The sequence below is a fragment of the Gavialis gangeticus genome, unplaced genomic scaffold (genome assembly GCF_001723915.1).
Source record: "Gavialis gangeticus isolate Ggan-Ray unplaced genomic scaffold, GavGan_comp1, whole genome shotgun sequence".
NCBI lineage: Eukaryota > Metazoa > Chordata > Crocodylia > Gavialidae > Gavialis > Gavialis gangeticus.
Genome location: NW_017728994.1, coordinates 16,772,141 through 16,788,652, shown reverse-complemented (window position 1 = coordinate 16,788,652; position 16,512 = coordinate 16,772,141). Strand labels below are relative to the sequence as shown.

Here is a 16,512-nt window from a genome sequence, read left to right as displayed (position 1 = left end):
TTAGCTTATCCATTTAAACCCTCCCAGGCCTCTTACTCCCTCTGCCCACCACCTTTGTGCTGTTGCTCCCTTTCTTTCTGACATTCCCCTCCTTTTATTGGGAATGACCTCTGCGCTAGCATGGAGGGAGCAGACTTTGCAGCCATTCTTACCATGCTGCAAGTGCCAGCAGCTGCTTCCCTGACTCAGACTACCTCCCACTGAGTACAGCTGAGATCCAGCCATCAGGAAGGCAGGCAGGGCTGGAGCGAGCGGCTGTGCTGCAGCTGAAAAAGTAAGCTGAGCCGGCAGGCAGGGGACTACTGAACTGGGGAGAGGTGCTGCTGGACCCCATCCAAATCTTGAGAAGCTGGCTGGAACTTCAGTTCCCTGGGATGGCCAGACGAGACCTGAGCTTTAAAATGGCATGGCTGCTGTTCTTTGTATTTGTGTGTACAGTATCTCAAGTGTACAATCCCTTTACAGAAGACAAAGGAAGAGCCCTACCCCAGAGAGCTTATGCTAAGTGTCATACCTTTTTCCTGATCCATTATGGATAGATGTCTGTTCCTATCCTTAGCACACATAAGGCTTGATCCATGACCCAGAGAAACCTATGCAAGTCTTTCTACATGAACCCAAGCTTCCATTAGCTCAAGTTGTAGTGGTTCATGCTGTTAGTCCTGGAAGAGCCCTTAGGTTTCATCCTTTGTGGTGGCAGTTACACTTACCATCTGAAGTCAGAAATGACACAGCAAACCCACATGACTAAGAGTAAGTAAAAGATAAAGCACTTTAAGTTCTTCTTTCTGGTTTCCTTTTGTCAGCGGCTGTGGGGTACTGGCCTCTGAAGAATGACAGCTATAAAATTAGATAATCGGTTAATCACTGGTAAATTAGCCTTACATCTTTATAGAGAACAAATATAGTATTTATGTAAAAGTTGTTGGGGGTGTTTCTCTCTTTAATTAGGAGAAATAGATGCAAAATGAATGATAATTAAGCAGCTGATGAATTCAGTAGTACAATTATGCCTAAAGCTATGCCCCAGTACTTAATGCTGGATGCTCTGAGCAATCAAAGAAGCCTATTTATATAATTTATTTATAAAACAAAGTTACAAATAAAACAAGAGTGATATATATACTTCTAGAATGTCTATTTCAACTGATGGCAAGACCTTTCTAAAATTCAGTATGTTAAAGAGAAAGACTCCAAGCATTTGGCCTAATTTGAAAAATAAAAACCTTTTTTATTTGCGAGGAGACAGGCAATTGAATTTTAACTTTAGTAACTGATAACTGTCAGGTTTGTAGGAAGGCTTTTATTTAACAAGCACAAAAAGAACTGAGCATTAAGTAGAAATGAGTTCAGATTTTCCATGATTCAGGAAGCATGAAAATGAATGTTTTTTTTCTTTCCCTCTTTCTTGTTGTTTTGTTCCTCCTCTGGGGCAGTCTGAGCTGGAAGAGCGGAGGAAATTGTAGAGCCCTGGCTGTCTGCTCTATGAGGCTTTAAGAAAATGCAAGCCATTAGAAACAGCTGCCTCACATGCAGCCAAGTGGGAAGACTAAACTGATTAGTGTGTAAACACTGGGAGATGGTAGGCACTGGTGTCAGAGGGGCTATGACAGTCATCAGATTGTGGTTTTATTTCAGGCTATTGTTTGAATGATGGATCTCTCCCTGTAGAGGCAGCTTTATGGTTTTGAAGAGGTATAATCTAAAACCAGAATGACGGATCCAGCTTTACTATAAGCAACTTCCTGGTTCACTATTTTGTACTACCAACCTTGGGCTTTCCATGAACAAGCCTGTTATTTTCTTTTCACCAACCAAGCATTACAAACAAAATTTACCAGTCTTAACAGAGTGGAAATTGGCACTTGTCCATTTAGAGAACAGTATTAGACTGCAATACAAAATCCCTTTGGGGAAAAACGTAGAAGGACATTTCCAACAGCAACAAGTAGATGCTTCCTTTCCAGGGTCCATTTGATGTAACAGAAGGATTACAATTGATCAGTTTAACTCCTAGAGAAGTGTGTAAGGGGGGGAAAAGAGAGAAAAACCTTTACGTAAACAGGCTTATGATGTATTTGAGGGCAGATGTTTGTACCTGGCTATTGTCTAGAGTGGAATGTTCTATTGAGGTGGCCAGTGCATATTACACTATCGGTTGTTAGCAACAGGAATTGTCCTGATAGCTTAGACAAGAGAAGCTCACACTAAAAGACTCATCACCCATAACTAATGCTGTCGAAGGCTCATCAAACTATATATGCAGTCCTGACTGGAAGTGGACAGAACACCATCCTGAGTAGGTGTGGTTGCCATGTTGTAATCACCACAGACCAGTCTCTGTGAAAAGTGAGGCAGGTTGTGGTTCTGAGTTGGGCAGTGGCTGAATTATTCACTGATTGGGTCCCAGTTTGTTTCTTTAGTGGTGCTAACAGAGAACAGAAGAGTAGAGATGCACCGATACATTGGTCCATATCTGATCAGTACTGATTATAAAGAAAATTTACTACATATACATTTACTGTATATTGGAAATCAGCCATATCAGGCTGATAATTTGGCCAATAAATGGCCCGTGCATGTGTGTAGCTGCAGTGCAGCACAGGTAGCGAGGAGCACAGCCCAGCAACATGGAGAGTTGCTCCTCCAGCTGCTAAGTCTGATGTGGTGGAAGGGGCTGAAGGGGGAAGATCAAGACCCCCCACAGTGAGGGGGGATGTGGGGCAGGGGCTGGGGCTCCTGCCACTCATCTGGGGTGGGGGGTGCCCCTGGATCTTCATGGGCCAGGCTGGGGCAGGGGCTGCACCAACCTCTTCCTAGCAGGGCTGTGCTGGGAAAGGACTATGTGGGGGGAAAGGGGGCTGCAGTGATAAATTCACTGTAGCCCCTTCCCAGCTCAGCCCTGCTGGGAAAAGCTTGGCACATCCCCAGTCCCAGCCCACCCCCAATAGATCTGGGGGCATACGCCCTCCTGGACAAGTGGCAGGAGCAGTGGCGGGAGCCACCGGACAAGCAGGTGAGTGCCTAATGAGCCACCAAACCAGTGGCTCCCAGCTGAGCAGTGTGCAGCAGCCAGAGCTGCCTCCCCACTCCCTGCACCCCTCCCAGCACTTACCCCAGCCCCTGTCCCAGCCCCACACCCTCCATCACCACAGGGGCCTTGATCTCCCCCCCCCCCGCTGCTCCTCCAGAATTACCATTTGGAGTCAGCTCTCAATGCTGCCGGGCTGGGTATTGGAAATTGGATCAGTATCAACCAATATGCCTCCTTAAAAATTGGCTATCAGTATCGGCTGCAAAAATCTCTATCAGTGCATTCCTACAGAACAGTATTCCCTGCTTCTTCCCCTTATAGGTTTTCCATCACCTACTGAAATGTGGAACATATTCCAAAAGCAAGATGCTCCCTTATTTGCATGAGGGGTCATTTTGGAATTTTACATATGTCATTAAGGCTGTCATTTTCCTTTTCAGGGCCCCATTCATTTTGTAGTCAATTAAAGTGTTGTATGACACCTTCCAACCAGAAGAATTGTGGCAGCCTCTGAAAACAATGTCACAAGATTTTTCCTGGATGCTTAAGTATTATTTCTAGTCAATGCTTGTCAAAATGTGCAGTGTGAACCTCCAAGAAGTCACTCATGGTTGCACTGTTCTGTAGTCCAGGTTTCCCACCATGTCTCAAGTGAGAACACTTTCTCCGCTCCGAGGTTTTGTTTCAGATCTTGCTTAGCTGATAGAATCAGAATGGCTTCATCTTCAGTGCTCTAGGCGGATACACTTTAAATGGGGTGTAGTTGCAGAGAGAGAGAATGATAGTTTTTATTAACACTCTTTACAACACAGAAAATACAGAGAATCGGCAAAACTAAAATAAAGTCAACTGTTACCATAAAACAAATTTGCTTCAAAAAGTGGTTTCTGCTTTGGAAATGGCTGTAGTGTAGAGGAGAAGATTACATGCTTTTGTAAAATATGGGTTGTGAATTTCTAGGAAACGCTGCAATAGGGATCCTAGGGTCCTACTACAACCATGTGGAGGGTTTGATGATTAGGGCAGAGACTGAAGCACAGAACACCTGTGTTATCTTTCTGGCTTTATTGCTGACCTTAATACCATTTCTTTTTTTTGCTTCTCTTTCCCCCTCCCCATTTGTTGTTGTTGTTCTTCACCTCCTTGATTCAGGTAGTTCATTCTTTACTTTAGAGAATGTCCACTGTATGTACAGTGCCAGAACAATGGGGGTCTCTGTATTAGTGTATTACAAAGTTATGCTTTTTTTTCTTCCAGTCACTTGAATTGAATATTCACTTCTTTTCCTTTCCTTCCTCCCAACTTTTCTGAGAGTAACGTTTTCTGAATGCTTCTCTATCTATCCTAATGAGTCAATATAAAAAGCCCCCTATTTGGGGTATAAACTATTTTTATGAGGTCCTGTAATGGTCCCTCCATATTTGCTCAGTGGAAAAGTGTATTTTCAAGACCCAGAATTTGATTTAAAAACTATTGGCAACCAGCCTAAATTGGTATATTTATCTCAGGTTTCTCAGCTGAACATTGAGTTGTCTGAAATGAGACAAGTAAGAAACCAGTTCTCTCTTTCCTACTGTAGTGGGCAATGCTGGTAGATCTGACAGGTAGAAAGGTGATGACATCAGCTACTAGTTTGTGAGGATAAGAGGGTATTGATTTCTGGCAAACACATTACAGCATACGGCAAACATTCATAAAGGCTGCAGAGAGGTCTAAATAATGTTCAGCAGCGGAAATAAAAAATAAAATTGATTTAACATATTTTCATAAAACAACACTCCCTTCCCCCCACTCTTGTCTGGTGCTTAGTCTCCATCTAGGCAACCCACAAAAGAGCTGAAAGTGCTAGTTGTACTAATTGCTTGGAATTTTGGCAGACCGGAGGGGATGCCACTCATGTTTGCCTGCCTGGACATTTATAACTTGCAGCTGTGTTGTCCAGCACTAACTCAATGTGGTAAACCAATCTGGGCTGGGAAAGTAAAGTTCCTTCTCCTCATTCCCTCCCGTCAGCACCACCTTGCACCATACATGCACACATGCAATGTGTTGGCAGAGTAATAAGAGAGAGACTGCTTTGCGCAAGCCAGGATTTTCTTTAACTGTTAAGCAAGTGGAAAAAATGAAATCACAGTTGTATGTTGTTCTCTGTCAAAGTTAAACCATTGTTAGCATTTTAAATAATAATAATGCTTGATATTTTTCAAACTACTTTGTAGGCATTAATTACTCCTTTTAGCATCCTGCTATGATAACATTTATCCTCATTTTATATGTTGAGACTTAGGTGCTGACTCTTATTTTTGCTGTGGGAAGGGCCTAAGATGATGGACACATGGAAAGTTTTACATATTTCAGGTGACAGCCCTCTTCCAGAGGGGGGCCAGGGCCCTCGGGCCCCAATGTACTCAGCACCTCTGGGAGAAACTGAGTGTTAATTCGCTTGGTTGAATCTCTAAAGGAAGCTGGCTTTAGTCTTGAGAGCTTCCAGCTCTTTTATTCTCATTCCATCAATACTTTTTTCTTTCACTCTCATCTGAACAATGATAGCATGGTTAAATTAAAATTAGGAGCTCTGTTGGTGTGGCCCTAGTTTGGCTTACTTTACTTGGTATCATATTTATGTGAATCCAAGACGAGTTTTTCCCCCCCTAATCAACATGGGGCAGAGAAACCTCATCTTAGGTTCAAGTACCAGCCTGGGGCAGGTGATGGCTCAGCTGCAGCTTTAGCCCTGGGCTTAGGGCTGAAGCCAGAGCTGAGCCATCACTTTCCCCAGGATGGACTAGCTTGTGCAGCATAGGAAAGTAGGTCGAAAGAGTGGGGGAGGGTAGAGGAGACCATGTTGTGGGGGTTTAGGGAGCACATGGGGAGGAGATTGTGCAGTGGAGGGAGTGTTGATTGTCTTTCACCTTGTTCAAGTCTATAAAACCCATTACTGCATCTACCTGCCAATACCTTACTTTCTAGCCTGTCATAAACTAACACAGCTAACTACCTTTGTCTGATAAAAGAAGAATCCAGGAGGTAGTGGACCTTGTTACCTTTGTATCAACAGTTTTTCAAGTAATTGATCTGGGTGTAATATGCACATTTTGGGCCTAAGTCCACTTATGCACCAACAGAATAGAATCTTTCTCTTGTCCCCTTTGCCTTACCTTTCTAAAGGGACCTCTGAAATAGTCTTTAAACAATTTTGATAGAAACATTTTTCTTTTCCTTTGTTATGGATCACTTCACAAGGAAACAACCTTCTTCTGGCTCTTTTACTAATCTCTTTTAATTACAACCCACTGCATCTCTTCTGGCATTTTTTATCAGTTCTGGTTCATGTATGTGCCCTGAAAATTATAGATGAAGAGCCGGTATTGCAAAGAGCTCTTTTGATTCAGCCTAAAGGATTTAGACTCTCTTATGGGGTCTTGGTTTCAATGAGATTACAAGTATGCATCTTTGTGGACTTTTCTGTCCCACTGTATAACCGCACCAGGGAGACGCTCTCTCATTTTACAATACTCTCTAGTTCTCTAAGTTCTCTATTTTTTCTTCTCCCCCACAACTAGTAATGACTAAGATCACTACTGAATGGATCAAATTTGTTTTGGCTTGATATAAGAGGAACTTAAGTATGCATGCATTGGCTAAAACATTGCTGACTTACATTGCTCCCCATTAAAATCTGTGCAACTGCTGTTTGCAGGTAATTAACATTGCAGTGGTATTCCTTATATTTCTGGTAGCATTAATCTGGTGAAAAGTTAAATTGTAAAAAAGTTAATGGTGACCTCTGTTTGTGAAATTAATTTTAAGTGTTTTGATTTAACTAACGTGCATTAACTCATATGTATGGTTTCTAAGGAGTGCTGAGTTGATGCTGTTTCCTGTAGGCTTTACATTTTGAGGAGATGGTGGAGAAGGTAATTTAAAAGTGGTCTTAGCATCATTCACAGTGCTGTTTTTATTTGCAGGTGTTGCTTAAAGTTGATAATGTGCACATATATGCATGTGTGTCCATGCCAACAGTCTTAAATGTGAACTGCAAAAGACCCACTAACTAATCATAACCAGTAAAGTACTTGCCAACTGGTCAAAGTGCAATGTTGGAAGTGGCTGTTGCAGCTCCCCTTATGCAGGGTTGGGGGGCAGAGGGAGGGGGAGAGAGACAGCAAAGGCTTTGTATATACTCAGCTAAAAATATTGGCCTCTCCTTATCATAGTGACTATCAGCTTCACAGGCTGGAGATTACTTCATACTTTTCTTCAGCAAAATATGGCAAGCTGGATAAATCAGTTTCCCTTAGTTCATGTAAAAGTGCTGGCAGCATAGCAAATTGTTAAATAAAAACATGGATCACCTGCATACAAAGGTGAAGTGTAACTTATTCCCAAATTTATTTCCTTCTCCTCTCCTGTCTTGCAAAAGGAGAAGGAAATAAACTCTATCTTTCTGTTTGCTTCCCCAATGACAACTTACTTTTACTTTGTGTAAAAATTTGCTTTTCCTCTCCTTTATTTTTTGCAGGCAGAGCACAAAGAATTTTCAGTACAAGATCCATTTGTCATCAAGTTACGTGTCTTGCCAACAGCATCCAGCAAGTGACTCAAAGCAGACAAATAGTTTATTTCTATATACTGAGCTGCCCAAAGGTAAAACTTTTTCATTGTCTTTTCAAAGAAGTTATGAAAGCTCCTGGGTTATGTTGCCACATACGTTTTGAATTCCCATCTAAGTAGTGCATTTCCACACAGGAACATGCAGGCCAAATTTTGTTTCTGGCTGCAGTGTTGTGGCAGTAGTGCTGATTTCCAGTACTTAGAAGCAAGGGGAAAAAAACAAAGCTTTTAAGATTTTGACAGGTTTTGACAAGCTGAAGTACTGCGTCCGGTTTTGGGCTCCACAGTTCAAAAAGGATGTGGAGAAGCTTGAGAGAGTCCAGAGAAGAGCCACACGCATGATCAGAGGTCAGGAAAACACCTTATGATGAGAGGCTGGGAGCCATGGGACTCTTCAGCTTGGAAAAGCGCAGGCTCAGGGGCGATCTGGTGGCCACCTATAAGTTTACCAGAGGTGTTCACCAGGATCTGGGGGAACGTCTGTTCACCAGAGCGTCTCAAGGGATGACAAGATTGAATGGTCACAAACTCCGTCGCAACCGATTCAAGCTGGACATAAGGAAGAACTTCTTTACGGTCCAAGCCCGCAAGGTTTGAAATAGACTGCCACTGGAGGTGATTCAAGCACCCACTTTGAACACCTTCAAGACACATTTGGATGCTTATCTTGCTGGGATCCTATGATCCCTGCTGACTTCCTGCCCCTGGGGCAGAGAGCTGGACTCAATGATCCTCCAGGGTCCCTTCCAGCCCAAATGTCTATGAATCTATGTATGATTGAATCAATGGCAGAAAAGTAGCCCTGCGTTCAGCCGCTCACTAAACCATGATTAGAATGGTGATATGTGTACATGCCAATCCTGGGATATTTTTGTCTCAGGATAAACACAGGCACAACTTACCCATGGACAAATGCAGTGTCTCTTTTTAGCCTCAGATACTGATGGAAGGTCTGCTCCTCTCAGGTACTGAACAATGTCAGTGAGATCCTGTGGATGTCAGTAGATATTGAAATGTGTTCAGCATCTTGCAAGATTTAACCTTAAAGGGGGAAGCAACAGTGTGCGTGGAAGGCTTGGCAGTAGGTAGCCTGATTTTTATTCTGTGCTCTTCTACCAGTTCACTGTGCAAAGCTTTGTTTTCCTCTCAGTAATATTTCTGTATCTGGACATGCCTACCCAGAACATTCTATAGAAGACCCTACTACTACATAACATCTGGTCATTGATAGAGCAGGTTAAAGAGATTGAGCAATTTGTTAATTATGTGGGAGCCCCAGGGAAGGTCCAAACAAATCTGCCAATAGCTATAAGAAATATCATCCCCTGAGAATTAAAGAATTGCTTGTTGCTGCATTGCTTGTAGGCCCCCCTGGACTGTGCTACTTATCTGTGCAGAGGTCTCATCAACTGGAATAGGATTTGTGTGACAGCTTCAAACTAATTGGTTATGGTAATAGATTCTAATGAAAGAACAGGGTTTTTGAGACAGATGCACATGCACACACATATGCACACGTCCCTTCTTATACGTGCCCCAGCTGTGGAGCCGAAAGAGTGAGTGTTCGGTGATGCTTATGTATGATTTGTATTGATTTGATGATTTTCAGGATTTCAAATCGTGTTATCTAAAATTATCAATCTGCTTCAGGAGGTTAAAATCACAAGAATTCTGAAATGGGGTAATGAATAGGTAAAGAACACTCTACATGTATCCAGTTAATTGCTCTCTCTCTAAAGTATTCATTCCTGCCACTATCAGAGACAGGATGCCGGGTTAGATGGACCACTGGTCTGCTCCAGTATGGCATGTATGTTTTTAACCAGAGCTTCCTTTAAAATAAATGAGCTGTATGGCTTTAGCTCTTGTCCTTTTTCTCAAACTGCCTGATTTCTTACTTGCTTAGTGCAGTACACAGCAGGTGCCAGAAATCCAGTAAATCATAGATTTTCTGTGTAAAACACCTGTTGGGATGTAGGACATGCATATTATCAGCAGTTATTTTTTATGGGTTGTGCAACATTTTTAATTGTTTTGCTGCCCTCTGCTCTGGGCCAAAAGAAGAATGCATTTAGGAAATGGCATCTATTCTTCTTCTATATTCTTTACTGTAGGTCAGATTCTGTTCCCGCCAGAATTCCCAACCAGGCAGTAGTTCATATTAGCACTTACAATAGTATTTGGCACCTGTGTAGCATTTCATGTAGCCCAGGCTATGGCTTTCTGGAATTAAAGAAAAGCTTTCTATCTCCTGTTCTCCAGGCTACCCTAGGAATGAGTGCCAGTCCAATCATAAACATTCCTTCTCCTATACTGCATTTTGCTTCCACACTGTCTCTTTGGTGATAAGAATAGAACATGGAATTATGCATTTATAACTTCTTAGTTATTTGTGCTACATCTTTAGGACCCAGTATTGTGCCATGTACCAACACTTAATAAGTCTTTGCATCCAGATGCTTACCTTCTCAATAGGTAGGTTCAGGCAAAAGCTGGGAGAGGAATCAGAGAAGCAGATAAGTCTTACAGAAGATCAGTGTCAGACCCAAGAATATAACTCAGATCTTACATTTTCCAGTGCTTTAATCTTTAGACCAGTGTCTGGGCATAGTGACTATAGAACTGTTTCTTTGTCATATCTGGAAAAAGCCTTTTGTACCCGCCATTAGACCAACTCCCCTACCTTATTGTGCTTTTGTTGTTGTCAATTACTGATTTATGTCAGGGGTCGGCAACGTTTTTGGGCAGAGTGCCAAAAACACCCCAACCTCGACTAATAAGATGTTGGTATGCTGGGGCAGATGACGGGGAGCAACAAAGAGTGGGATCATTGTTTTGCCAGTATAGCCCTGGCCCCTTCCCCACCTGGAGGTACACGTGCACCTGCCACCAGCAGTGAGCTGAGCCAGGGCTCTGGAGACCTTAGTGCAGTGGCTTGCAGCCTCCCCACTGCCTGTTGCAAGCAGCCCAGGATCAGTGGAATTTACAAACTAATGTACTGAATGATGAGGCAAAGCTGCCTTCTACCTAGAAGCTTAATTTGTCTGGCTTGTAAAATTATCATAAAGGCTCAGGAACAAAATCTTTCTGCTTACCTTCATGGGGAGGAACTTCATATTGAAGATAGAAATTTCCTACTGTGCGCTGTTAGACAAAACATATTTGCAAGGCTGCTCTGTGGAAGGATCAACTTACTTGTAAATGGAAATTAGTAAATAGAGATAGAGGTGGAAGAGCATTATGTCTAGGGTCAAGAGACCTGGATTTGTGTCTCCTACTGGCTTGCTGGCTGATCTTGGACAAGTTGTTTCACCTCTCTACCCAAGTTTCCCTATCTATAAAGACATCAAGATCCTTTGTAAAGTGCTCAGAGATCCACAAATAAAAATATTATTAGACTGATATTTATTAAGGTGCAAGGGAAGTTTAGCCAGGATTTGAAGAATCACTTCAAAAACAGGCAAAATCATACTCTTGCCCCTAATTCTAGGATCTTCCTCTGCCTGTGTGTGGTCTTGTGGTCCTGGTACATGGGAGGTACTTAGTAGCACATGATTTTCAGTACTTCAGTTTGTGAAAGCAGGGCCTCCCGGACTGGGGCTGACGCTGCATGTGAGCAGTGTTCTCCTGAGTATAAATACATCATGTTAAAAAAAGGAAAAGCATTGCAAGGGGCATGCTCGCTAGTGTGTTGATCCTCCTCTTGGAACTGTGGGCAATGATTCCTTTCTCCTGAGATCATCGCTCCAGGGTGATTTAAGGATACTGTGTACCTCCTGCCAGCTAGATATCAACCCTCAGAGTAACAAGCTGGCCTTATGGGAATATCTGCTCTGCCAAGAGAGACATTCCTACAAGGTTTATCATACTACTTGTTTGATTTCTTACCTAACCTATACTTTAAAAAATAAAACAGTCTCCTAAAGGAGCCTTTTTTTTTTTTTTTTAAGTTCTGCCATTTTGCCTAACAGGAAAATGGACTTGAGTAAGTCTTAGCTAGGGGGATGGGGTAGGGTGGGGATGTTAATTGATGCAACTCCACAAAAAGACCAGTGTGCGATAAATAGGGTGTTGTATCCAGTCATTTGTAAGAAATGCTACTCTTTGGAAAGCAGCAACATTTAACAGTCACTAGTGCCTGCACTATGCATATCGCTAGTACCCAGTGGTTAAAACAGTCATGCATGTTCTCTCTTCGTGACAGTAAAAAGAAATCTAGTGGGATTTTCCTCCATCTCTAATCTGCCTTTTATTTAAGGTTGCCTTTCACCATGATATCAAACCACAGGTGCTGACTTTTGTTTTTGCCGGGGGGATGACGCTAAGATATGGAAAGTGTTACACATTACAGTGACAGCCCTCATCCCAAGGGGTTCCAGGGCCCTCAGGTCCGCACATATTCAGCACCTCTGTATCAGACCAAATGTTATTGCGTTTGTAAAATGGGTGACTCTGCTCCAGAAAGCGTATGTGGAGATGTTATTGCTCTGTCTGTAATGTATGGTGGTTAAGGTACATGTGCTTAGGACAAAAAAAGAGACAGTGCATTTTTTTTCTTTCGAAATCCAGAGAGAGAATCCAATTCTAAGATTGCAGCCACCATTTGTATTTCCCAAACTGTTTCAAAGATAGGCCTGTTGCTCCTTGTCTTCTTTCATCCCATAGGACTAATTTTGCAAATATAAAGCCACTTCATTGCAACTTGAAAGGCTATACTGTCTAGGGAAACTAGCTGTGAGAATTGTCTGGAGAAAATAAATTATTAAGTTGTAGAGTTGCAAAGGTACAAAGGGATCTAGGCACCTAACTGCCTTTCAGTGGGTCATCTACAGGAGACATTTACTGCAGTTGCCTGATTAGCTGCGCGGTAAATTCTGTGTCTACATGTGCATCCCTATTAGGGCACAGTAAAGTAATAAACATTGCCATAGTACACAAGTACTATCCTATGGTGGCATTTTTTAATGTGCTGCAGAGCACATGTAGATGCACAGGGGTGGCTGGGTCATGAGGATACTTCAGTGTGGGGGCTGCCTTGTGTGAGGGCTATCCCAGTGTGGGGGTTACCTTTGGGCCCCATCCAGCTCCTGTGCAGCACCTTGAGCCTGGTCAGAGCAGCCCCAGGCTGGCAAGCTGACCCCCAGGGACTCCTGCCATCTGGGGCTGTACTGCCCTGGTTCAACATGCTGCTGTCCTAAGTGCACATGCAAAAAGTGAGCCCAGAAGCAATAAACTCAGGCACAAACTGTGCCAGAGTTTACTCATCCGCATTAATTGCACATGTAGATCCAATGAGAATTTGAAAGGTCCTTTATGCCCCTATAGCTATGAATAGACATTGAGTTTATTCCAGGAGAAAGCCTTTTGTCCCAGGATCGTAGAGACCTCCACATCTGCCATCCCATTTCAAGTTCCTCTGCAGTATGCTAGATAAAACATACCAAGAGCAGTAATATAGCTTGGAAGGTTGATGTATGTAAATGACTGTGCTGCTCCTTTTGATCTTGGATCTAACCCCAGGACAATCTGTCTTTTGACAAATGAGAGATCTGTTTACACTTATGTTATTCCATTCCACTGCATAAGCAGTTGGAGTACCAGATACTGACCTTCAATGGAGGACTCTTTCTGCCATTAACCATATCCTACAAGATAACTGGGCAACCAAATAAACCCTAAAAGGGTTCTGGTCGCCAAAGGTCGTTTTCTGAGAGTACAGTCATTATTATTCCACACTTACTTCAATGGACAGAATACTTTTTTTAGGTCTCCTCAGCAAAGACCACAACTCCATGGAATTGTTCATGGAAAGAGGTACTCTTTAATGTAGTCAGGACTTAAACTCTATAAAGCCTATATCAGGCTTTTTGACTGGTACCTGTGATTAATACAATGGGCAGTTCTCTTGTTTCTTCAAGTTCTTGATTGTGTTTGCCTTTAATAGCCTGATAGCAAACAACCCAATGGGAGGGAGCATTCTGTAGGCCCCCTGACTTAGGGACTGTAGTCTAAATGCAAAACACTCTTTACTCCTGAGTGTTTCTCTTCAGGGGTAATGTACTTCTGTCTTCTCCTTGGGGACATCTGCATGAAATTACCCATTCAACATTAATCCAAGATTTATTAGAGAGGAAATAGATTAAATCAAAACAAATGGTTTGCTGAACATCTCTAGACTTACTCTTCTCAAAGGCTAACTAATTATGGCCTTCTCTGCTTGGCTACAGAGAGAAAAAAATGTAAAATGAATGGCATATATCTTTGGAAAGCAATTCTCTCTCATGCCACTCTGGCCTACCTGTCAGCATCAATTATTGTCCAGATACCAACAACTCATCCTACCTCCCTGCACTTATTAAATTGCTTTAAACAGAACTAGTTTTCCCAAAGAGAGACAATATAATTTAATAATAGTTTCATTCTTTACCTTCTGGGAGATTGTCCATTATGAAGAAAAATGCTTAACAGTGATTAATAGTTGCCTTTCAAAGATTTAATAAGCTAACTCAGGTACCACTTGGGTTAGTAGTAGCCAGTTCTAGTCAGACTTCTTGGTAAAGCTCCAATCATTATTCATTGTTGTTTTTATTTTAACACATTTAATACAAGATCTGTAGCCCAAGGAGAATGTTCCAAACTTCTTGCCAAGTCCATGTGACAGCTGCTTCTACCAAAACATTCATCAGCATCTGGAGATCCAATAAAACTCATAAGAGTTTTTGTAATAAGTGTTTGGCATGCTTTTGATATTCATAGTGTTGTCAACCTCCTCTTCACTGTAAGTCAGAATTACTTAGGTTTTACTTGGATAAGGCATCACCCAGCTAACCTTCATTTGAATCCCAGTCTCTTACAATGATATCTGACACACCCATAATCCATAAAAACACAGTTGTTAAAGTAATATGTTGATCCAGCCACACTGTCATCGTCTTAGAAGGACACCACTGATATATGCAGAATGTGCTTTCTCTAGCACATTCTGCATATATATCTTGTGCTCCTTTTCAAAGTGCTGTGTTAATTTGACTCCTCTGAGTTTATCACAGGAGGGTTTTAAGAACAGAATAAGCACTATAATATCTGGAGGCAGGGGATAGACTTGAATAGCTTTTCAGTAGAGGTGCACTGATACATCAGTGGCATATCGGATTGGCACCGATAAAAGGAAAATTAACATTATTGGCAATCAGCTTTTTTTGGCTGATGTAGCTGATAATGTCACTGATAAATGCTGTGTGCATGTGTGCAACTGCAGCATGCACACGGTCAGAAATGTAGCCCGGTAGCTTAGACAGCAGTGTGCTGCCAGTAAATCTGTAGGGGGGAAGGGACGTGGGGGGGTCCAGATCAAGGCCTCCATGGTGAGGGAGGGAGTGTGGCAGGGGCAGGGGCAGGAGCAGGTGCTGTCCAGCCAGGGTGGTGAATGCGACCCTGGGGCTGGGAGTGGGATGGAGCCATGGGTGACTCATCCAGGAGGTGGGGGGGGGGGCAGATGGGAAGGGGATATGACTCCTTGTTCTTGTGCACACCCCTGGGCATGTGCCCCCCCATATTTATGCATGGGGTGTTGGTGGGCTACCTACTGTGGGCTCAGGGCCAGGGGCTGTGCTTCTCTCTTCCCATCAAAGGGGCTGGGCTGGGGCTTGGCTCTGAGTGGGTAGGCACCAGGCTAGCTTAGCTTCGTGGGCCAGGAGATGGCGGTGGTGCTGGTAGGGGTGGTTATGGGGGGGCTAGAAGGAATTCTGGGTTGGCTATTGCACTTTGCTGCGAGGCAGGCAGGAGGTGTGCAGCCAGCGCAGGGTTCCTGAGGGAAAGGCAACAGAGTGGAGTTCCCCAAGCAGGAGTGGCACTAGGGGGAAGCTTGGCATGCTATAGCTACCCCAAAATTCCCTGTAGCCCCCCGTCCCAGTGCCTCCACCTGCCCTGTGTAGCCCTTGGCCCCAAGCCTGAAGTGTCCAGCCCGTTCTTGCCCTGTACACAAATCTGGGGGGGGCACATACCCCCCATGCATTCTCCAGGGGTGCACGCAGCAACAGGGAGCCTCACTTCCTTCCCACCCCCTCACCTGGCTGCATTCCTGTAAATTGGCTATGGGATCTGTATCGTCCAATATGGTTTGTTAATAAACAGCTATCAGTATCAGCCAAGAAAATCTTTATCACTGTACCCCTACTTTTAAGGTCCCTTCCATCTATTTTTTCTATAAGTCTATCTAGTTTAGTCTGTTTGTTGGCAGAACAGAAGATGTGAAGCTAACACAATGTCAACCTTGATACCACATTTTACCTCTTTTTACCACAAGTGGCTCCCTATTATTGTTCACATTATTCTGTATGAATGGAGTTTGCTAAATTCTAGTTTGCCAAACCACTGCCCTTTCATATTGTGAATCTGTTCTGGGGAAGAAAAACAAATTATTCTAAGGCTGTTGCAATAAATTAGTCATTTATATCATAATGAATAGGTAGTGAATATCTGGGCGGGGGGGAGTGCAAAAGAAAGGGTAGGAGAAGTGGGATCTTTCAGTCTAATTTCTCTTCTTCTCCACCAGGCATTTTTGCCTTGTCTCTTGCCTTTTGTGCTCTTGTACTGCAGCAGATGAAAGACAAATCCAATGGTAGTATAGTCCTCAGTGAAAGATGGCTAGGTTACCATGATATTGCTTTCAGGCAGTTACCCTAAAGAAAATCCCTGCCCTCTTTCAGCTTGTGATAAATAGTTTGTCTTCTAGTCCCTTGAGTTCATTCATTTATATCAAGTGGAACAGTGTCAGCAGGAGAAATCAAGAGCCGCCTACCCTGATTTTTATTGTAAGTCTATAGTCTTGATACTAGTCCATAGCCTTGATAGCCTTGGTGTTC

The 16,512-nt window shown here is 43.0% G+C and overlaps 1 protein-coding gene across 9 annotated transcripts in view; it reads left to right on the top strand.

Moving 5' to 3' along the window:
* ZMIZ1 (zinc finger MIZ-type containing 1) overlaps nucleotides 1-16,512 on the top strand; it is a 607,902-nt gene that overhangs the window by 172,372 nt on the left and 419,018 nt on the right. For all 9 annotated transcript variants that reach the window (XM_019502344.1, XM_019502343.1, XM_019502355.1 and 6 more), the window contains one exon: nucleotides 7,557-7,681. The gene's annotated coding sequence lies outside the window, so the exon portion shown is untranslated. The remainder of the gene's footprint in view (nucleotides 1-7,556; nucleotides 7,682-16,512) is intronic.